The following is a 23,451-nucleotide window of genomic DNA, read 5'->3' as shown; positions in this document are numbered from 1 at the left end:
CAGGTAGTCACTAGGAGGAGGAACCACTAGACTTCCTAGATCAAGTGATATGTAGCAATTTTCTTAGATCAACCAAAGCTGCACATTAATTCCTATAGAGGATAAAGAGGGAGAGACATTAGACATTATGGCAGTTTTGCCTGAATACATTAGTGAACAACCAGGAAAGAACCATCCCATCCAGTCATTTTGTGTTTCAAGTTATTCCAGCAGTCTTTGCCAGGGGACATTAGGGCAGCTGTATGGGCATACAGTTGTTTGTAAACTACTGGATGGATGATGATTGATTGAAGCCTTTATTCTCAGGCCTAGGTTTCCAACACGTGGTTTCTCTCTCCGTTGGGAAGATTTTCACCCTTACCATATGGACAGGAGGTGTTAGACAATAAAGAAAACTTTCTCTTGTTGGGGCACTGAAAGCAGGACTCCCTCCCCAAATAGAATTCCATTCTATCCAGAATGAAAATAAAGTTGGGGTTGGAAATAGGCTTTAATGGAATTTTTGAAAAACGGCAGCTCTGTGGGGGTAAAAAAGCTCTTTATAAGAAGCCCATACTGCTAACTCAAGCAAGGGGAGAATTGAATGAACTGTATTTCTTCCTGCTTCTTATCGCACACCTGGCCAGTTCTGAACTGGTTTTCGTTAGTCTGCTCTCAGGATGGATTAGTTACTTCCCATTTCCTGCTCGGTGTAATCTGTGCTTATGAGCACAGGAACATGGACTTACAGGTGTTAAGCAATTGCACTGGATGTAATGTCACAGAATGGCTAACTGAACATAGTGTATCAAATATGCTTACCAAACCTCGTACATACATATTGTAAAGGCAAGTCGTTACAGTAACTGCTGTGTACTTCAGTGCGTGTATGTGTGTCTAGTGTGGCATACACAAGATATGTTCAGACAGTTGCTAAGTATTGTTTTCCATAAAAACATGGCAGCCAGTTTAACTGCTTGTAAATAATCTAATTTACAGACACTGGGGAAGATATTATTACAGTAGTCCCGGTTATCTGGCACCAGTGGGGACCAGCTGATGCCTGATAAGAGTGCTTTGTGAATGCTTGATGTTAAAAATAGGCCTAGCTAATACTGTTCTCTACCCTACTCTATATACATATCTTGAACTCTGTATTGAATGTTAGAATACAGTAATTGAAAATATATTAACCTTGGGGGAGCCATGAAGCCCAGTCTTTAAGCACAGCAGAGCCCACAAACAACCTGAGAAGTTGGCCTCTTGCACTGTGAGTACTGCCGGCGATTTGTGCTGGTTAGTTGAGACTTCTGGTTAGTTGAGTTCCGGATAACTGAGACTCTACTGCAGTGGTCCTCAAACTAAGGCCCGCGGGCCGAATGTGGCCCCCTGAGGCTTTTTTACCGGCCCCCACACACAAAATGAATTACCTATAGATGCAGTCAGCTACATCTTTAAATATTGGTGGTCCACATGTAGAATAGCAGTGCTGGCACCACCCATCCACATGGAAGCCAGAAAGCAGTCATTTTGCTGGTTTCCAATCAAATTCCACATCAGGTGACACTGCTGTGCAACTAGAATTCAGGTTGTCACCTGGGTATGCATCACTGTCTGGCCCGCAAAGACATCATTTTATGTATACTCCGGCCCCCCAGCAGTCTGAAGTATGTTGACCCGGCCCTCGACCCAAAATGTTTGGGGATCCCTGCTCTACTGTATTGAAGTTTTATAACTGTATTTTACTATGATTACAGTTGTTATTATTACATATAGTCTAATCCAGTGATTATAGTTATGACTCGGCAGTCACCTGCTTGTCAAATACTGTGTCATTTACCCTTAGTTTCATGTTTTATTTTATGTAACAGAAACAAACCTAACAATGTTTCAGGAGTCTGTAGTCTTGATTGTAAACTAATTCTGCATCTTATTGATGTAAAATAGATGAAGCACATGGCATCTGTTTAGGCATCAAACGAGAAGTATGGGTGCCTTTCCAGATCTGTGTAGTGGACTAGTACACACATCTGATAATCGTCCCCCATTAGGAATAGGGAAACGATCCCTCAGGTGACAATTTGGGAAACTATGTTGTACAGGCATATTGCTAGCCTTGAGGCTAGAGATTGTGTTCTGTTGCTATGGGGGGCGGAGGGCTGATGATTGGCGCATGATGGAGCGACTTCCATCAGTTGGGAGGGGGGAGTGAAAATAGCATTGGAATCGGTTGTGCTTGGGCATCAGGCATCATTAACAATGCCCAAGCAGGATCAGTTGGCGGCCACTGTACATGCAGAACGGCATGACGGTTTTTGCATGTGTGTACATACCGTAAGATAAGAATAACCATATTTTCCAGCATATAAGCTGACTAGGCATATAAGACAGCCCCCCAACTTTTCCAGTTAAAAAATAGTTTGGGATATACTCGCCGTATAAGACTACCCCTCTTCGAACGCACACCAAATAAAGATTGAAAAAACATCATACTGGTGCTATGTATAAACAGATACTAGTGCTGTACTGTATGTGGTACCCAGTATATAACAGTATACAACGGATTGACTGGTTGGATTGGCCAACTATCCCTCTCCCTAAGCGGATTGGTCAGATCTCCTCTTGTCTCCCTGTTTATCAGAGCGGTATGGCAGAATAGATTGCACTGTGCTGATAAAACACGCCTCTTTCACTCATCTGACCCACCCTTGTATCCTATTTACCTCCTTCTCTGCCTCTCAGATCTCGCACATGTGCGCCTGCGCCGCTTCACTACAGTCCTCAGCAGCCAGATCTGAGAGGCGGTAACAGGATAAGGGCGGGCCAGATGGGTGGAAGAGGCGTGTTTTATGGGCAAAACGCAATCTCTTCTTCCATACCCTGAGCGTCCCAGACCTTGCAGCGTGAGTGGTTAGCTCCCCCTCCAGTATAAGCGGTATCCGCCAAATCTCCAGCACCTGGTAATTAAACATCAGCATGTCGAGTATGCACATCGCATATCAGCATAGTGTATCACCCAGCATCAATGACACCCAGCGTATAAGACGACCCCAAACTTTTAAGATTTTCACGGGTTAAAAAGTAACTTATTTTTTCCATACGTTAATTTTAGCATTTGCAGTGTAGTAACATGACTAGTGCAACACCCTTCGTGCAATAAAGGGGAGATTCCTTGTGGGAAGAGGAAGTGTGGCTGAGCTGAAACTTACCAACCCTCCCAATCAGGATGTGGACGGAGGCGTGGCCGACCTGCAACCTAACTTCCACTCTGTTGAATATATTAGGGAGGGGTTTAGACTGTGGAGGTGTGGAAAGATTCAAGCAACAAGATGCAATTTCCTTGAATATGATAGAATATAAACTAGCTTATTAGTGCGTAGCAATGTAGAATGCAGGAGAAACGGGTATTAACCCTTCATGGCTAATGGCTCTCTTAGCTTATACACACCAAGAATAACAAACACATTTATTTACAATTTACTTTTACAGACACAGGATGTAGTTAACCTTTTGTTACTGGAACGCACTGCCACCCAGTTAGTTTTAGCTGGCAATGTATAGATCTACACATATTCGACTAAAAAAATGTCCCTTTATAATTCTGTCATAAAGGGGCAAACTGATTTTAAAAAGTGGAGAAGAAAGAATTGACAATGCGTATTAGTTTGTAGGCAGCACCCTTTTTGTTTTGTTTGTTTTATATGCCCTTATTTCTATAGCTCAGCAGGCACAGTTAGATCCTTTAGATTTTCCTGTTCAATGAGCCGAGTATAGATTTTTGTGTTACAGAAGGGCGCCAGGTGAATAAGGATGGGCACTTATTCCTTTAATAGTTACCAAAGAGAGTAATGTGTGTTTTGTGAACGTGTAGCTGGTCTTCGTGTTAATACTGTAATTTGAAGTTAGGTCTTTACATAAACCTGAGAAAGACAGGATCATCTTACTAATGTTTGCACTTCCTGTTTATATATCCATAACTTAAAGATCTAGGAACTAAATACTACATTTAAAAACTAAATACCCACTGAACACTTAATGTCAGAGTAAAGCTACATACACACTTTCAGTAACTGTCTTCTGTAGTGATTGGGGTGCACAACAGAGGCTTCTGGTGGGCGGGATGAGGAGGTGAATAATGAACTCCACTGTTGCCATGGCTTGAAGATGCAGCATGCTGGATCTTTAAGCCGCCCAGGAGAACACCTGTAACACTTTATGGTGGCCATACACCTGTTGATCTGGCAACAGATCGACCATCAGATCCCTCTCTGATCTCTCTGGAATCTAATGGGAATGACTGCCTCCCAAATGTATGTGTCATTGTGTTCCCCCCCCCCCCTCTTTTCGGGCCCATGGTGAGTGTTGCATCATGCTCACCTGTCATGCTGCCAGGAATTCTCACCTCCTCCGGTGTCCTGGATCTTTTTGAATTGTCACTGCGATCGCCTTTACCACGTGGCACTAGAGCATGTACTGACGTCACTACATGCATCTGTGCCACGTGCTGTTCAAAAAGACACCAGAGGAGGTGAGGACCAACGTGACAGGTGAGCAGGTGAGCATGCTGCAACACTCGCTACAGGCCCACTGGGGACACATACTCTTTTGGGACACTGGCCGGGGTCTATCGATCGTCAGTACATTGAACTCCGTTACCAATGCACACCCAGTCGAGCCTTTTTCCAGCATGCCTGATTGATTCTTCTGACCATTGCACTGAGCGACCGGGTAGCCATGTTGCAGCATCTGACAGATTTGATCATTATGATCGAATTGGCTTGAATATCAATGCCGAAAATCGAGTAGTGTATGGACACCCTTACACTCTCGGGCAATGACCCTGTACACCTGCCTCTCCCAAGTCTGGGACTCCCCCAAGTCCAGTCTACCCTAAGTATGAAGCTTCAGTACCTCTGTCACTTTTTCATTACTGTGTGTCTAATTGAAGTAATTATAATTAGATTGCATGTCATAAAGGTAAAACATGGCTGTCACTGGTGCATAGAGTGAGAGGAAATGTGGACAATGGAGACAGATAAAAGCAGTCTATTGTTGTTTTGTGGCATCTCCATCTGGTTAAATATGATGTTGAGCTTTCTCGACATGTTGGTGTCTACTGACTGTTTCATCTGTTCAGGTGCCTTGGGGTTATGTAACAGTTTGAATAAAGTGCTGGTTTGTTTTGCATAGAAGTAGAATGGTTTCCTTGAAATCGAATACTTGTACTTCTGAGCCAAATAAAATGCCAGGCTGTCACCAACACTGCAAAGAGGCCAAACAATGTAAGGGCCAAACCAGGGCCAACTATAACAGCAGAGTGTTTACTTGGGACAATATAACGGGAGATTTATTGATGCAAACAAGATAACATGCTGAACAATGATGCCAATATGCCAATATAATAATAATAATAATAATAATAATAATAATAATAATAATAATAATAATTATTATTATTATTATTAATATAATAATAATAATAATAATTAATTATTATTATGTGCTACTCTTGCCTTATAGCAGTGGTCTCAAGTTAGATTCCAGGCTTAAACCCTATTTGTGTGGAGTTTGTGTTTCTTTCATGTTTGGCCAGATAGTGTACTGGTTAAGGGCACTGTCTCTGACACAGGAAACTATCGTTTGAATCTGGGATCTTCCTGTTCAGTAAGCCAGCAGTAAGGAGACCTTGGACAAGACTCCCTAACACTGCTTCTGCCTGCTGAGCTCAGCCTATTGGCTGTAGCTCTGGTGCTTTGAGTCTGCCAGGAGAAAAACGCAATATAAATGTATTTTTGTCTTGTCTTGTGTAGGTTTTCTGTGGGCACTTTCCTCCCATATCCCAAAAATATACTGATAAATTAATTGGTCCCTCCTCCCTCCCAAATTGCTCTTCGACTGTGGTATGGATAAAAGTGTGAACTCCTCTGAGCAACAGTTAGTGACGTCATTATGTGCTTTATAAAGCACTTCTAAAGATGTCTTCATTATGTAAATACAGAATAGTAATATTTAGCTTTGATTCATTTTCCAAAATATTACTTAGAGCCGACAAATAAATAGGAGGGTAAAGATGGCAAAGTTGCTTACTTACCAAATACAAAGTATGACATCAGAGAGGAAGAGGACACGCCCAATCTAAGCTATGAAATATATCGAAAAGATTGAAAACCGAAAAGAAAAACCTTTTTTGATTGAGAAAAAACAAACGATTATTTTTTTATTTCGATAATAATCTGATCAGACATGTTGGAAAAGTCTGGGTGATTGTGAAGTTGTATAGTGTATGGTAAGTTGTATAAGCAAATACTATTAGATAAAACCAACTTTTTCTTTGTATTCGATCGTTTGTGTATGGTACCTCCAAAAAGAATTTTAAAAACTATAAGACCAAACGGAATGATTAATCAAATTTCTCTGATCTAAGAAAAATGAAAAAAATTGTACCGTGTATGTGCACCATTGGGTGGAACTTTCTTGGCATATTCATGCCTGATTATGGGGGCTGTGTATGTGGGAATATTACATTAGTTATGCCAGCTGCGTCTGACACGTGTAAAACTGCGTACACATACTAGATTGGAATTCTGCTCCAGTCCTGTACTTGATGGTTTCGAACATCGGTGCAATTCAGGTTTACTGTTGAAAAGTGCTTAAAAAGTTCTTAAATTAATTGTCGCTTTCTTGTAGACATAAAAAATCCCATCAGTTCACCTCTATACATTTCAAGGTTTAATTGTATTATTTTATTGCTTGTATGTATTCTAACTAGGATCCTGCCAGATAGGAGTGTTGAAGCCAATAATGCATCATGCGCACACAGAAAAAGAGTAACAAGGACTCCTGCTTTTGGCAGCTAATTACTCACTTGGCATAATGGAAACTAGTTTGTAAACTGTACTGAAGAGAGAGCGCCAGTGCCATTCTTGCAAGTAATGGAATGTGAGCAGGATATTCACAAATAAGTGCACACATTAACCATTTCAGCCCGCGGGGATTTTTTACCTTATGCATCAGAGCAATTTTCACCTCCCATTCATTTGCTAATAACTTTATCACTACTTATCACAATTTATTGATCTATATCTTGTTTTTTCCGCCACTAATTAGTCTTTCTTTGGGTGGTACATTTTGCTAAGAATTATTTATTTATAAATGCATTTTAACAGGATTAATAAGAAAAAATGGAAAAAATTCATTATTTCTCAGTTTTCGGCCATTATAGCTTTAAAATAATCCACGCTACCATAATTAAAACCGATGTATTTTATTTGCCCGTATGTCTCGGTTATTATACCATTTACATTTTGTCCCTATCACAATGTATGGCGCCAATATTTTATTTGGAAATAAAGGTGCTTTGTTTCCGTGTTGCATCCATCACTATTTACAAGCTTATGATTTAAAAAATATTTGTAGTATACCCCCTTCAAATGCATATTTAAAAAGTTCAGACCCTTAGCTAACTATTTCTTTTTTTTTTTTTTTTTTTTTGCCATAAAAAGTTTTATTTGGGTAATATTTTGGTGTGGGACATAAACAGTTAATGTTTAAAGGGACACTTAAGTAAAAAAAATGAGTTTTACTCACCTGGGGCTTCCAATAGCCCCCTGCAGCTGTCCGGTGCCCTCGTCGTCTCCCTCCGATCCTCCTGGCCCCTCCGGCAGCCACTTCCTGTTTCGGTGACAGGAGCTGACAGGCTGGGGACGCGAGTGATTCTTCGCGTTCCTGGTCACAATAGCGCCATCTATGCTGCTATAGCATATATCATATACCATATAGCAGCATAGAGGGTGCTAATGTGTCTGGGAACGCGAAGAATCACTCTCGTCCCCAGCCTGTCAGCTCCTGTCACCGAAACAGGAAGTGGCTGCCGGCGGGGCCAGGAGGATCGGAGGGAGACGGCGAGGGCACCGGACAGCTGCAGGGGGCTATTGGAAGCCCTAGGTGAGTAAAACTAATTTTTTTTGTTTGACGTAAGTGTCACTTTAATGTTGTTAAATGTGTAAATTGTAATGTCAAAAATGTGTAGATGTAGTTTTACTATTTGGCCACCTTCATTTTTGTTTTCCCTCCTTGAACTTCTCGCTAAGCGGAAGTACAAGGGGGATGCAGAAATTTTTCCGGGCAGAAGAACTAAAGCCTCTTGTGAGAGCGCTTCGGTTTTTCTGCGGGGGACAGGGATCGGTGATCGGGAACCATGTTCCCGTTCACTGATCCCAGGGCTACAAGCGGACACCACGGGGGTGCGCCCGCGATCGCGCGGGGAGAGCACCGTAGCGCATTTGAGCAGCCGCCCGGATGTGAGCTTCACGTCTTGGCGGCTGAAATGGTTAAACTGCACAGCACTGATATATAGCGATGGGCTGAACTGTTCTGCCGGTGAATATTTGCAGCGAACAAGGGGCGAATACATGGGGTGTTTGATTCACCCCCTATACAGTAGAATGGAGCCAAACTTTGACCCCTCACCCCAGAGTCAGCAGACACATGGCAGCCAATCAGCTATCCCTCCCATCTGGACCTCCACCCAGCACCCCACCTATCAGATATCCAGCACAGAATCCATTTTGCAGTCTGTGTTTGGCTTCTGTGCTAAGCAGATGAGGGACTGACAGGGAGAGAGTTAGGTAGGCCTGTGTTCTGTGTGCTCACTGCTCAGTGTAGAGTCTTGCTACTAACTCATTGTCCTGAACAGCTAAGCCTTTCTTAGGGCTGGTACATTGTTTTGGTGGGTGCATATTATGTCGGCGCCGCTCAGTTCGGCGCGGGGAGAGACGAATGACGGCTTTCCCCACTGCTGCTAAACATCCGAGGCGGCGTTAAATACTATTCCCCCTCCGAGTCATTGCAACTCAGAGGGAGATGTAATTCGGGGTCTGGCAGCTGCCAGAGCCCCGAATTACCGCTACGCGGGGCGCGCATCATAGCATTGCTGCTATGACTGCGCCCAGTTTCGGCGCTCGGCTCTCAGAGCGGCACGCCGAAGTGAACTGATCGTGTTTTTATTACTATTGTATTGCTCTTCTGTGGCCAGTGCACAAGTTGGCTGTTGGAGACAGGTTTGCTGGTTCTAGTAGTGCACTGTCTATAACCCAATAATCCTTTACACCACTACTGGCATCTAGTATCCACTACTGCTCCCTGTATAAGGACTCAGTGCAGAATCAGTGTTTTTTTTGGTAATTTAACTGTCATTGAACTACCTCAGCCTGACCATAGAGGATGGAAAACCACGATCGCCTGCCCTCCCACGATTGTGAGCACAAGCACGGCGGCCACTACGCACCACTACACAAAGATTGCTGCAGAGAGGACTAACATTTATTTTCTGGAGGTGTAAATTAGTAAAAACAAAGATATATGCTCACCTGACGTAATCACTAAAGGTCTTTGCGGCTGTTTGCGGACTGCGGTGCATGAAACGCAGGGTTTCGTCTGTCAGTCTGAAGCGGGCATAACCCTTACACTACCTGATGGGACGTGTGCACACGCCAGACGTTTTAAAACACTTTATTCCATCAATTTAGGAATATAATGTGATTTCTGCCCTTCAGAGATGAAAACACGACTCTGCGTTAACTACATCATTTGTGGTGGGACTTTTGCCATGGATCCCCCTCCAGCATGCCTCCATCCAGGTGTTAGGGCTTTGAGTCCTATGGGAGAAAAGCGCTTTACAAATGTTATTGTATTGTATTGTTCACACTACAAGAGCTTTTCTGAGCGCTTTCTGATTTTAAAAGCTCTTGCTAATGTTATCCTATGTGTGTGTTCTCACTGGAGGGATGTGATTTTGTACAAATCCCCAAGAGCCTTGCATTAGCAAGAGCTTTTAAATCTCTAGCGCTTAAAAATCTCTTGTAGTGTGAATCAGCCCTTAGGCCCCTTGAAACAACTTTTTTCCTCATCTACGGAAAGCGACTTCTTAATCCTGAATGGGGTCAGGTCTAATCTCCCCACCTGCCTATACAGTGGTTGCCTTTGAGGTAACGCTGCTTTGTGAGTATAGCTTATTACTCTATCATACTTCATTTCAACTACCAGTACATACTGCGCTATGTTTGGCTCTTGGGGCCTGATTCACAAAGCGGTGATAACTCCGTTATCACGCCTAAAAGACTTTAGGCGTGATAACCTTTGCACTGCTGAGTTATCACCGGTTTGTGCTCTTTATCGCGCGTGGGCGCAATCGCGCAACTCCGCGCGCAGCGCCCATAGGGTTTAATGGGCGCATCGCGTGCACTGCACCGTGCGCCACGCGATTGCGCGCGCAATACTTTGCGCGCGAGTTTCATTTTATCACGCCTAAACTGAGTTTAGGCGTGATAAAGGGCTTTTCACAGGCGTGCAAACACTTTGCACCGCTTTGTGAATCAGGCCCTTGGTGTCCCTACTCTGTGTAATGTAACATTTGTAGCTTACTTGGTCAAAGTTATTGCATTATACAGTAAACTATCAAGTACAGAATATGTGTAACTTATTTATATTTGAAGCTAATACAGAACAGCATTCGCTATACGTGATGAAAGAGGAAATGGTGCAAATCTGTAAAAATTGAAGACAGTTGATAATCCCGTACATTATGTTTGTGGGCTGATGTAATATACTGTAGTCTCTCTCTCTCTCTCTCTCTCTCTCTCTCTCTCTCTCTCTCTCTCTCTCTCTCTCTCTCTCTCTCTCTCTCTCTCTCTCTCTCTCTCTCTCCAGCGGCAGCCATCGTTTGAGGCCAGTGATCTTGTTTCTCTTATTCTTTTTTATCGGCACACACCTTTGTAAATCCTGTGTGAAAGTGTAAAAGGACACACACCTCTGTGCTACACCTAACATACAACACTGGCCTTCCCATTTGGATGTGGTCCAGTCTTAACTTGGTAAGGGCTAGCTCACACATCTAGAACTTTTTCTATGCACTTGTGATTTTAAAAGCTCTTACTAATGTAATGCTAACTGTGTGTTCTCTCCTGAGTGATGTGATTTTATAAAAATCACCCATAGCATTGCATTAGCAAGAGCAATGCTTGCATTGTGAACCAGCCCTTAAGCTGTAAAAACCTATTTAATGATTTTACTTATCCTATGATTATGACTGGCTGGGTGTGGGGGAGGTTAGTTCTGTAATGCTCCCCATGTGCTTTCTACACCATCTCTGCCCAGCGGGCTCCACAAATGTAGCTGGGTGTTAACGTTTTTGCACTTAACAGTAACCCCGAGCCACAATCGGGAACTCTGCTATGGGGGTTAGTTTTGCCTATGTCTCCAGTGGCGGAATTTCCCTCACTTTCTGTCATGAAGACCTCAATCGAAAGGGAACCTGAGGTGAGAGGGATATGGAAGCTGCCTTATTTATTTCCTTATAAACAATGCAAGTTGCCTGGCTGTCCTAGTGATCCTGGTAAACCCTGAAGAAGCCTGCAGATCTGGTGCTCTGACTGAAGTCTGCCTAAATTAGCTGTTTAAAATGTACATGTATTGAAAAAAGTTTCCTTGGGAGGGGAAAAGCCTCTGGATTCCAAAAAGGCTATGCCCGTCCTCCTCACCAGAGGGGATCAAATGCAGGGATCCCCGAAGATTAAGCAGATAAGGGCTTGTCAGCAGTGCACGTAGGCGCAGTAGTGGCTTAGCGATAGGCTCCAATGGAAATAGCTTAACCCAACCTAGTTTGCTCTACTGTGCAGGCTATTTCTGCTGCAGCCCGAATGGAGAGCTGCCTGCATGCAAATATTATAGCACTGCGGTGTATGGGGATCTTGTTGCTGGATCCAGCCTCATTAGAATCCACAGGCTTCCTCCTCCAGAAGTAAGTACCCCCGGTAGGGGCACTTTTTTCCCTTACAGGTTTTCTTTAAAGGGAGCCCAATCAGGTAGCCGCCATTCACACCACTCTCTGCCGCTCCTGTGGGACGCACTGGCCCACTTTCACTTTTGTCAGGACACTGAAAGGAGAGATTGATTCTCTCACAGCGTGCAAGGAGGCGGGGGAGCGGCAGGGGGCGTGGCTGGGGAGCGAGTAAGCCTGCAGGAACGCCCGTAGTGGGTGTTTTGAGCAGGGAATCCTTCTCCTCTGTTTACCATCCGAGAGAGCAACAAATATTGTCGCTAACTTCGGGGGGCTATAGCGCGACGGTGGGGGTGCAGAGAGCGGCGGTGTGGGGACACAGAGACATGTTATGAGGCAGAGAACATTCCTCTGTGTCCCATCTGCCCCTCATGGAACTGCCTCGGGTTCTCTTTAAGGTTCTCATTCAGACACTAATGCAGCCAATGAGATCAGCAATATTGCCAGACAACTGGTATTGTTTAAAACGAAACAAATATGGCAGCCTTCATATCCCTTTCATGTCAGGTTCCCTTTAAAGATGAACCCATGTTGCTCTGGGGACAGTAATAAAAAGTGATTGAAATTATAATTCTACAAAAAATATTTATTTCTCTGTCCCTGTTGCAGGTATTTACCCACTTCCTGTAATGGAAATTAATCCAGATGTGGTAAAAGCAATGAAAATCCAAGAGGTTTAAACTCTTCCCATACTATTCAAGTCATTCTGTGTCCTGGAGTTAGGCTTTAAAAAAAGCCTACATTAGCATATATGAGATTTGAGATACGTATGTTATGACCGGAACTGACTTTCCTGACTAGCGTGCGCCGGAGCACTATTTAACAGCGCACCGGTCTCTTTGTCACTCACCTCTTGATAAAGTGGCACGGCTACGATACGCGTGGAGGGGCACTCGGGGGCATTTTCTTCTGACACACGTCCTGAACAGATGATGATCTACGAATACTTTTTCTTGGTCACTATCCTGCAGCGCTAACTGGCATTTGTGTATTCTCATGATGTACATTAGGTGAGAGGTCGGCATACTTATGCATTTATCAATGGATGCCTGATAGCGGTTTTTCTTTTTGGGGATATATCCTCCTGCATCATAGATCACAATAGGAGAATTATAGTGGCTTTTTGACATGTATGGGCAGGCATATTGTTTTTGATTGCTTGCTGGAGTATGGAAGCCTGGATTCAGTGATTATTTTTAGATTGTTGTATCTGTAATTTGTGACTGATATCAAGTGTGTAAATACACCCCGTGTGTCTTTTTGTCATTTTTAAGTGTTTTTAGCATTTTTTGTTACTGGTGCATCAATAAAATTCTGTATTTAATTTACAAGTGGTTATCTGTAGCTGATTTATTATGATCTCCGTGCAAATGATCTTTTGTTTTTGGTTGGATTTGTATAGTGTACATTTGCTGGGGTACTTATTAAAGTGTTGTAATTTAGACTCAGGCGTTTTGAACAACGTACGTTGGGGAACACAGTGTGACTGTCGGGGTGATATACCAGTCCTCAGCTGCATACCACACATGCCACACATGCACATTACATTTAGTTGTTAAAGTTTTTTTCTTTTTTTAGACAGGTTACAAAAACCCAAAACCTATAATCACTTTGGGTAATTGTAGTGTGCATGTTTATTGTAGAGTTACAATTTTATTAGCATTTATAAATAAAGCATACGCTGTGTAGCGTTTGAGGAATGATAATCTGTGGCCATCAGAGTCATTACATGGTAATCACACTATCTTAGTGTGGCGCAACCTGTTCTGTCCCCTATTGTAACGCAAGTGCTGTTTCTTTCTTTACAGGGACATTTGCGTATATTATGAGTCAGAATAAAACTTTGTTTTTATTCTAGGCATACATCTCCACCTAGGGAAGAGTACCTCTGTGTGGAAGGGTGAATCATAGAGCTGTTTGCCAAACCTGTCCTAAGGCCTCATGTACAGTGCATGCTCTGTGGGATGCATTGAAGTGGCGTGCTAGATTTCCCCAATCTTTTGTGGGGGGTGTCCACAAAACATGTTTTTTTGATAAAGGACACCTGAAGTGAGAGGGATATGGAAGCTGCTGTATTTATTTCCTTTTTAAACAATGCAAATCACCTGGCTGAAAATTATGGAGGCTGCTTTCTTTATAATTTTGTTTCCATGCTACCTGCCTGTACTGAACTTTTGGCCTCTGCAGTGTCTGAGTCACACATCTGGCAGCCAGGGACATCAAACTTCAGTCAGATCATCTGCTCTGCATGCTCATTTTATGTCAGTGACTCACAGGGCGCACATGTGGTAGCGCTGCAAGTAAAAATGGGCCCAAAATAATGGTAAATAGAATATTGGTAATTTTAATGATATTCTATTATCCACCATAGTAGAATATCAGTGAATTTACCAATATTTTACTATGTCCTAACCTAAATGAGGGTGCTGCACTCACCCGATAAAATAGTGGGCACTGGTGCTACCCACTTAGCATTGCAGGTGGCCCCGGAACCCACTATTTTATTGGGTGAGTATGATGCGCAAACTTAGTTATAGCCGAGTTCTTCATGGGCGTCTGTTGCCGCATCAAATGTAACAGCGCAAATCGCTCCCAAATTAGGTGACCTCCCACAGGGCCTGATTTATTTTGCCCATTAATTAGAGTAAAAGTGACAAGTGCCCCCCCCCCCCAAAAAAAAAAAACACAACTTTATTATCCTCTTATCCAACATGCAAGTTGGATGGCCTAAAAGTGTAGGATCATGCCCCTTCACCAGTACACATATCATTTAAAATTGGTGGCACCTCACAAGGGGGGAGGGGGTTAAGTTGCTTATTTTTTATATATATCAGCCTATTTGAATTTGCTACGAAGAGTTTCCAGTCGTTAATAGGAATGATCAATGGGGAGCTTATCACCATATTCAAATATGTTGATGCTGGAACTCCCAATCATTATTGACCGAGAATGTGACCGGTACAGAGAGGGTAGTGGTGTTCTCCAATCAACAACACAGAAATGGAAGAGTATTGCAATACTGGAAAATAGACATGGATTATGATGCTGGGTTATAATAAGATTTCACCGCATCTTTATTAAGAGGTTACCAGATAGCACTGTATTATCCCCCATACTGTTACCCCCACCTCCTCCAGGGCTCCAGGGGGATTCTTAAAATAAACACATGACGTAGCTGCAAATCAATATTACATACTTACCCCGCCATCAGTTCCTCTTAGAACCTCACCATAGAAGAGGAAGGTAATGGACGGGGAGAGTGGCTCCAGCTTGTCATTGTGCAGCAGTGTCCACACAGTGCTGAGAGCTGCCTCCCCGAATGCCTGCAGGGCACAGGGAGAGTGTGGGACCTTCCTCTACTATCGGCGCCAGAGGAATAGCGGTTAGGCGCCTGAGCTTTCACTGGGCTATGGCAGTTGGGGACAAGTGGAAAAAAGGCTGTACCAACTCTTATGTACAACACCTGACAAGGCTACCCCTATGAAGGTATTTTAGTTATTAATAATAATAATAATAATAATCTGAACATTTGTATAGCGCTTTTCTCCTGTCGGACTCAAAGCGCTCAAGAGCTGCAGCCACTGGGACGCGCTCAAGAGGCCACCCTGCAATGTTAGGGAGTCTTGCCTTGAACTCCTTACTGAATAGGTACTTGACCTAGCCAGGATTCGAACCCTGGTCTCCCATGTCAAAGGCAGAGCCCTTAACCAGTACTCTATCCAGCCACAGTTACAGAAGTCCGTCAGCGCATGTGCTGGCACTGACGTATATAGACTACAGTGACCTGTAAATGCTTAAAGCACTATACTAAAAATTGAAATAAATGACACAGGTGACACAGGTTTAAAATAAACACATGAGGTAACTTCAAATGAACATTACATAGTTACCTTGCCATCAGTTCCTCTCAGAAGCTCACCATTTTCTTCTGACAATAATCCCTTCCAGTTCTGACAATATTTTGTCAGATCTGAAATATATCAGTTGCTGTCAGTAAAATATCAGTTGCTGTCAGTTAAAGCTGAGAGGAGAAATGATGTACCAGGTAATGTCCATGTTTCCCTGTGGCTCAAGTAGGCGATGTTACAGTTTAACTGTGTGCTGACCAGAAAGCTGTTATGGGTAATGGCCATTTTCAAAATGGAAGACGGAAAATTCCCTTGATCACAGTGAACAAACAGGACCCTGGACAGGAGAAAGACACTGAGGAGTAGACTACATGGAAGGTAAGTATGACATGTGTATGCTTATTTTGAATTTTAATTTTCAGTTCAGGTTTTCTTTAAAGAGAAACTCCAACCAAGAATTGAACTTTATCCCAATCAGTAGCTGATACCCCCTTTTACATGAGAAATCTATTGCTTTTCACAAACAGACCATCAGGGGGCGCTGTATGACTGATTTTGTGCTGAAACCCCTCCCACAAGAAGCTCTGGGACCGCGGTACTTTTGGCAGTTTGTTACAATGTAACAATGTTACAGACAGGAATTAGCTGTTTACAGCTGTCTCTAACAGCCAAAACAGCTAGGAGCAGCTATATAACCTGCCCACAGTAAAAATGTCACCATGTAATAAATGTCAGAATGTAAATTGGAGAGAGGAAAGATTTTACAATGGGCAAACACTGACTAAATCATTTATACATAATTATTGTAAAAATGAAGCACTTTTTTATTACATTATTTTCACTGGCGTTCCTCTTTAAGGGTTTTCTTTGTTTTCAGCAGCATTTCGTGAACGGCAGTTTCAAAGTCTAACTGACAAAATAGTGTCCTAGTGATTAGGGAGGCCGGCTGGTATCTTTCTATTTTGGCAGTTAAACTGCTGTTCAGGAAATGCTGATGAAAACAAAGAAAATCCTGAGAATCCCCTATGAGGAGGTGGACTGGCCCAAAACCTGTCTGTTCTGTCAGACTTTAACTGCCTACTTTTTTCGCGATAATGGTCCTTTAATCTCAGGATAAACAATATTAAGGGATTTAAGCTGAAGATCTATTTTCTCAGTCCTCTAATTGTCTTTTTTTTCCATTAGACCGAATTCTTGCAGGTCTTGCTTTAGTGACCAAACATTGATAATAGGGCCTGCTGTACCTGCATGTCTTTAGCAATTGTTAGATTGGTTACATCTCATATGAATACTGCTCAGAGTGATAGATATGGGCATGCTGAACTTTCTTCATTTCTGTGTTCTCATTCAGAAGTTCAGAGACCTCTTTCTTTATGATGTGCTCACAATAACTTACCCATTATTCTTGTAAGATGCCACTTACTGTGGAGTGACTCAGGGTTACACAAATGACCGGTGTTTGACTTGGCTGTGCTGTGGCACTGTTTTGATAAAAAGAGCTGGTGTTGTGCCAATGAAGGGAATGCAGGAAGTTTGAAGGCTATCAGTACTCATGCAGAACTCACTTGTGTGGACAACACAGCAAAACAAAACAGCCAGCTCTGTAAGATCTGATGTTTTGAGACCTGGTTATGGCATAGAACTAGTTGCAAATGCACAGCCCGAACAGGCTCCATATGTGTATTGCTCTTTGCAGTGTCTCCAGTTATTATTTGTTTTGTTTGTTTTAAGCTCAACTTGAATAATGTATTTCAAAAACTAGGTCCAATGTTAGTTAAAATACTATATAGCATTTTATATGCTATCCTGCATGTTGTTAAATTCTATGCTAATGAGTTTGCCTTAAAGGGAGAGAGTTATGGAAGCTGCCATATTCATTATTTTTTAAACTAAACCGGTTGCCTTGCTGTTCTGCTGATCCTATACCTCTAATACTTTTACCCATAGACCCTGAACAAGCATGCCGATCAGATGTTTCTGACAGAAGTCTGACTAGATTAGCTGCATACTTGTTTCAGGTTTGTGATGTCAGAATGAACAGCAGAGCAGGGCTGCCAGGCAACCGGTATAGTTTAAGAGGAAATAAATATGGCAGCATCCATATGTCTCTCACTTCAGGTGTCCTTTCAGGACAGTTTCAGACTGCGGATTGGCAGCAGTGCTGCAGGGCGGCTTGCACTGCACTGCCAAAAATAGGCCTTCGGGGATTACCACGTTATTATGTGGTAATACCCTAGTGGCTGAAAGACAAACCGGAAGTGATGCGGTCTTGTGCTTACTTCCTGTTTTGGAAATATGGAAGTGTACGGAAGCGTATTGTAAAAAATATGCTTCCACGCATGCACTCCGCGCTGCCACTGCCATCATTTTTTCTGCGTCGCCATAGACTTAAACAACTTCTGCTCTGCTGTAAGTCGCCGGAGCTGGCCACATAACCGTGCGGTAATGTAGGTCTATCCAAACGTTGGGAATGTGGCCAAAATGTCACTTCTGATGCATTGCGCTGTACTGTGTCAGTATGGAAGTCCCCATACACTTTTATTGCCCTGTGGTGGGGTACAGTAAAATTACTGGACCGCTCCAGTGTGAAAGAGCCCTTAGGGTCCTGAAGACAGGTGTGTCCAGTGACATTTCTAGCAGAGAATGTACACATGCCAGATGGAACTCGGCCAATGCGGACGATAATGACCACCTCTGCTGAGAATCCAGTGTGTGTACGGCAGCCCCGAAGATCAGATGTTCCTTAACTGGATTTGCCACATGTTTGTTTCAGGTGGGTGATTCAGACACTACTACAGCCAAAGAGATCAACAAGCATGTGGCTAATCCAGTCAGATTTGAGTCAGAGCATCTGATCTGCATGCTTGTTCAGGGACTATGGCTAAAAGTACTAGCAGCAGATGATTAGCAGAGCAGCAAGACAGCATCCATATCCCTCTAATTTTAGGTGTCCTTTAATCACCCTTGTGTTCTATTAACTGCGCCAGGGTGGTGGCGCAGCAGTTTTTTTTTTTTAATGGGATTTCCTTGAGGGCTTCCCCCGTCGCCATGACGACGATCGCGATGACGTCATCGACGTCGTGACGTCAGACTGAGTCCCGATCCTCCCCTCATCGCTGCCTGGCACTGATTGGCCAGGCTGCTCAGGGGTCTCGGCGGGGGGCGCCAAGGAGGTTAAGAGCGCTCCCAAGCAGCAGTCATGTGATCGGTTCCTTTATTCTAGCCCTATTCTAATTCTGCAGGAGGAGCTGAAAGTGTGTCCAAGATCTCTAGACTGATATCCAGGACTAGGCAGCGGTCTCATCATTGCTCCTGTTAATCACCAACATGATTCTGAATCATTAATCTTTCAGGGTGTTCCTTAAATGTTACATTTAAAATTGTCATCAGAATCAACTTATTATTTAAGTTAATGGAAGTGGCTGAGATTACATGTATGGTTGTAGCTGTTACGTGGCGTCAGGCTTGTCCTCTTCACCTCACTGTGTATGCTGATCGCATGGTGACTGAACAATGCTTTCTATTCTATTTTCCATGTTAGTGTTTATAAAGTGACCGTGAAAAGTTTGTACATTGAAGCCCGTCTCTGTCTAAACAAGTGACAGTTATGACTTTATTGACCCAAGAGTGAAAGAATATTTTTCCACAGCACAACAGGATATGCTAGAAGACTTGGTAAACAGAGTGAATTTAGCACAGGCTCATACTGGTATATTTTTACTAACCTATAGCACAACCCTTGTTCACTTCCATATTGGTTTTGTGGGTTCACAGCTAGTAGTATGTGTGCACTTCCGTAAGTGGTACTTATGGCAGTTCACAGGGCACTTTCGCCTCTCACAACACATTCTTCATATCTGCAATATTTTAGAGAAGAATACATGTATGGGAATGATCTGGGTAAAGTAGGTTGATACAGTGTCAGGTCATCTTAGGACAGTGCTGGGGGACAGAAGTCTTCATCCTGGTAGGTCGGTCGGTCGGTCGGTCATAGTTTACCTGTGAATAGTGTCCATGCTGTTCTGTCCTATGGTGGGGAGATGGGAGGTTGGGCAGATATAGAGCCACTGCAGCGGGAATTACAACAGCAGTCAGCTGGGTATAAAAGAGGAACGGCAGTGAAAATAACACAATGATTAAAATTACTTTATTTTGTATAATATTAACTTATACATTATTTAGTCAGTGCTTGCCCATTGTAGATTCTCTCCTAACCCCAATTTACATTCTGAAATGCAACACAGGTGGCGACATCTTAAGCCCAATCTACACGATACGATTCTTTGTGCGATTCGATTACGATTCTATTTACGATCCGATTAAATCCGACATGCCCGATCGGGGTTCGATTCAATTCGATTTACCATTGCAAAACAATGGCAAATAGAATTTTATCGAATCCCGATCGGGCATTTCGGATTTAATCGGATCGTAAATAGAATCTTAATCGAATCGTACAAAGAATTGTATCGTGTAGATGGGGCTTTAGTCCTGTCAGGTGATCTTTGCAGAATGTTTGTTTACTGATACCTCTGAAAACCAGTAGATAATATACCTGGTCTCCCAGAATGCTGCATAACTAATCAGCCTAGGCCAAGCATCACTGGGAAGGCAGGGTTACTGCTATACAGAAAGGTATAGATGTAGGAAGTGTTTCTGATGCTAAAGCCAGAAGAATTACCATAAAAGTGTGTGTAAGTGATTGGGAGAATAAGCAGTTGGAAGGTAGTTGCTGAGGGTCTGTAAATTGATGCAGCTGGTAAGAACAGAAAGATATGCTGTTACTGCTTATTCCTGGAGGTTGCTGTCCACTTCTCTTTCCCTCTAGTCTTAAGAGAGATCTGTAGAGGTTTAGTCATAGATGAACAGGCAGCATATGCTGTCAAGTACACTTTATTTCCTGCATTTGGACAATGTTGTGTAATGAAGCTGAGAGCTGGGAAACCTACTTGGTGTGAACCAGTTCCAAGTGTCCAGAGTTCACGACATGACAGTAAGAAGCGTTTATTTTTTGGTCTATGTTAACTGCATGTAACGATTGGTCTCAGCACACAGAGAGAATCTGATTATTGGTGATCTGCAGTATCACCAACAATACAGATATATACCCGATTATTGATGATCTGCAGAATCACCGATAATACAAGTATGACTAACCTCTGGACACCTGATACAGTGTAAGTGTTTTGGTGCAACAGTAGGCTGTCTACCGTGGGGCGGGAGACGCAGATAACAATGAACATGGACCACCTGAGGAGCAGGTGGCCCTTGGCTGTGTGTGAACTATCTCTTACGAAAGGGGGTAGAGATAACCTGCGAGCCAGTGATTCCCTGCAATACTGGGAATCAGGCTATAATGCAGCCAAAGGACTCCTAAGGGATAGAGCCCCTGACTGGACTGCCAAAAGGCCTCTTTGAGGAACAGGAGGTCTCTGCAGCTACCTGACACTTGGCGGGGTAGTGTCACAGGTAGTACAGACAGACTGAACACTCAAGGTATGAGTGACAGCCAGAAGGGTCGGCCAGGTCAGCAACACACGAGCAGATAAGGTACAGAGACAGAAGGCTGATTCGGTAACCAGGTACAGGCAGGGTTTGGCAACAGGTAGGCAGATATTCATAGGTACCGAATCAGAAAGCAGGAGAGAAGTCGAGAGAGCAATAGGTCATAACAGATAAAGCAGAGGCCTAGTCTAGAGTGTGAGGTCCGTGGTCTCTACGCCCTGGAACTGGTCCAAAGTATAACACCGCAATCACACAGTATCCCTAAGCTTGGGTGTGAGGTCCGTGGTCTCAACACCCTGGAACTGGTCTAACATATAACACATAATTCTGGCTAAGTGTGAATTCCCAGGTCCTCCTGGTTCTAACACACTGTGGGATCTGACTGGTCTGAGTGCTCACACGTAAGTATTCGCAACAGCAGACAACCAGCAACTGACAGGCAAGAAGTATATATAGTGCAAGCGCTCCCCAGCGCTACTCAGCCAATGACAGTCTGCGCTGGGATCAGCTGACCAACCTGATCAGCTGATCCCTCTCCTCCTGGCATAAAGGTCCTTCCTCCCAGCGCGCGCGCGTAGCTCTCCATCTGTGTGCACTAGATGGCTCAGACAAACCAGACGCATGCCGCTGTGCGGAAACCGCCGGTCTGAACGCGGAGACAGCTGCCCCGCCGCCAGACCGCGCGGCGGCATCTCCGCAATCCTTTACACTGCAACTGGCAAACAGACTATCTTTACTCATGGTTTGGCTGGAAAAAGGACAGGGACCAAGTGACCTTACAAAAATTAAAACCGTGCCTCTAAGTGTATTATGTAGTCAATTGCTAACAGGAAGTAAATGACTCAAAACACAGGGCCACCACTAAGTCAAACACTGTATAGGCAAGTGAAGATATATAGCCCGTCTCTACTCAGGTCTTCAATCCCTCCAAGGAAACCTGGGTTAGAGGGTGCTCTCCAAGCAATAACTAGTAGTAGAGGAAGCTACTATCATTCTATTAAACTTGATGTGTAAACTTATTGCAACAAAACCGCACAGGAAGAGCCAATGATTGAAAAACATAGTTTAACCACTTCGGGACCAGCGCCCTCTGCCCCCTTAAGGACCAGCGGGTGCTGGTCCAGTAAACCGCCACTTACCGACGAATCTCCGCTAAAATCCCCCGCTCCCGCCGGTCACGTCGCTCTGTCCCCGCCGCAGGCTGCTCTCTCTGTCATCGCTATGACGCGCCGGTCAGGAGCCGCTTTCATTGGCTCCTGACCCTGTCACTCAATGTAAGCCAATGGGAACGGCTTACATGAATGACAGGGCCAGAAGCCAATGAGAACGGCTCCTGCCCGGCTCACAGTGCTCTGCCGTTATAGAGGCGGCAGGGCAGCACATTGCGGCGGAGATCGAGCAGCAACAGCGGCGGGGGCGCGCGGTGAATGGGACATAGAGTTTACATCCGGTCAGAACCGCAGCGCCCCCTGCCCGCCGTAGATTTATACTGCGGCGGTCCGCAGGTAGTTAAGTGGGTTTCTTAGCTCTTTGGAAGAGCAACCTTTGGACAGACAATGGACAGATAAATACAGGTAGTCCCCGACTTACGAATGTGTGAATTCTCCGTTTCCATGGGAACAAGTCAAAAAAATTTTCAAATTGGACTTTTTTAAAAAATCAAAGGAAAAATGGTTTTTAAACTTGTATAAACAGGTACAAAGAGCAGAGGTGACTCAGAGGGGGACAGAGGAGGTACAGAGGACAGAGATGGCACAATGTTCCGACTTAAGAACAGATTCAGGTTAAGAACGAACCTACAGTCCCTATCTCATTCGTTAACCGGGGACTACCTGTAATGAACAGGGATGGGCTCACATTCGAATTCGGATGAATCCGGATAGTTGCTATCCGGATTTCACCCAGTTACCTGTGTGTCCAGGCTTACCTATCTGATGTCTTCTTCGGTCCGTCCCTCGGCGCCTCCCATGATGCGGTCCACGCGCGTCACGTGAGTACAAACCCTTCCTCCTTCAACCCGGAAGGAGGAAGTGTTTGTAATCACGTGACCACCGCGTGGACCGCATCGTGGGAGGCGTCGAGGGACGGACCGAAGAAGACGTCAGATAGTTAAGCTTGACCCCCCTGTCCACCCCACACAGGTAACTGGGTGAAATCCGGATAGCAACTATCCGGATTTACCCGAATTCGAATTTGAGCCCATCCCTGGTAATGAATTCTAGAGACCCCTGTAACTGTGTTTCATGGGAAATACTTGCTTCTATGTGTATAAGTTCCACAAGG

General features: G+C 43.9%; 1 protein-coding gene across 2 annotated transcripts in view; it reads left to right on the top strand.

Annotated features, from left to right (window-relative positions):
- The window catches only part of CRACR2B (calcium release activated channel regulator 2B), a 181,675-nt gene that overhangs the window by 42,424 nt on the left and 115,800 nt on the right, over nucleotides 1–23,451 (top strand). The window lies entirely within an intron of this gene.

Source organism: Hyperolius riggenbachi, chromosome 11, assembly GCF_040937935.1.
Source record: "Hyperolius riggenbachi isolate aHypRig1 chromosome 11, aHypRig1.pri, whole genome shotgun sequence".
Taxonomy (NCBI): Eukaryota; Metazoa; Chordata; class Amphibia; order Anura; family Hyperoliidae; genus Hyperolius; species Hyperolius riggenbachi.
Note: the sequence above shows the minus strand (reverse complement) of the source record. Positions and strands in the feature narration are given on the sequence as shown.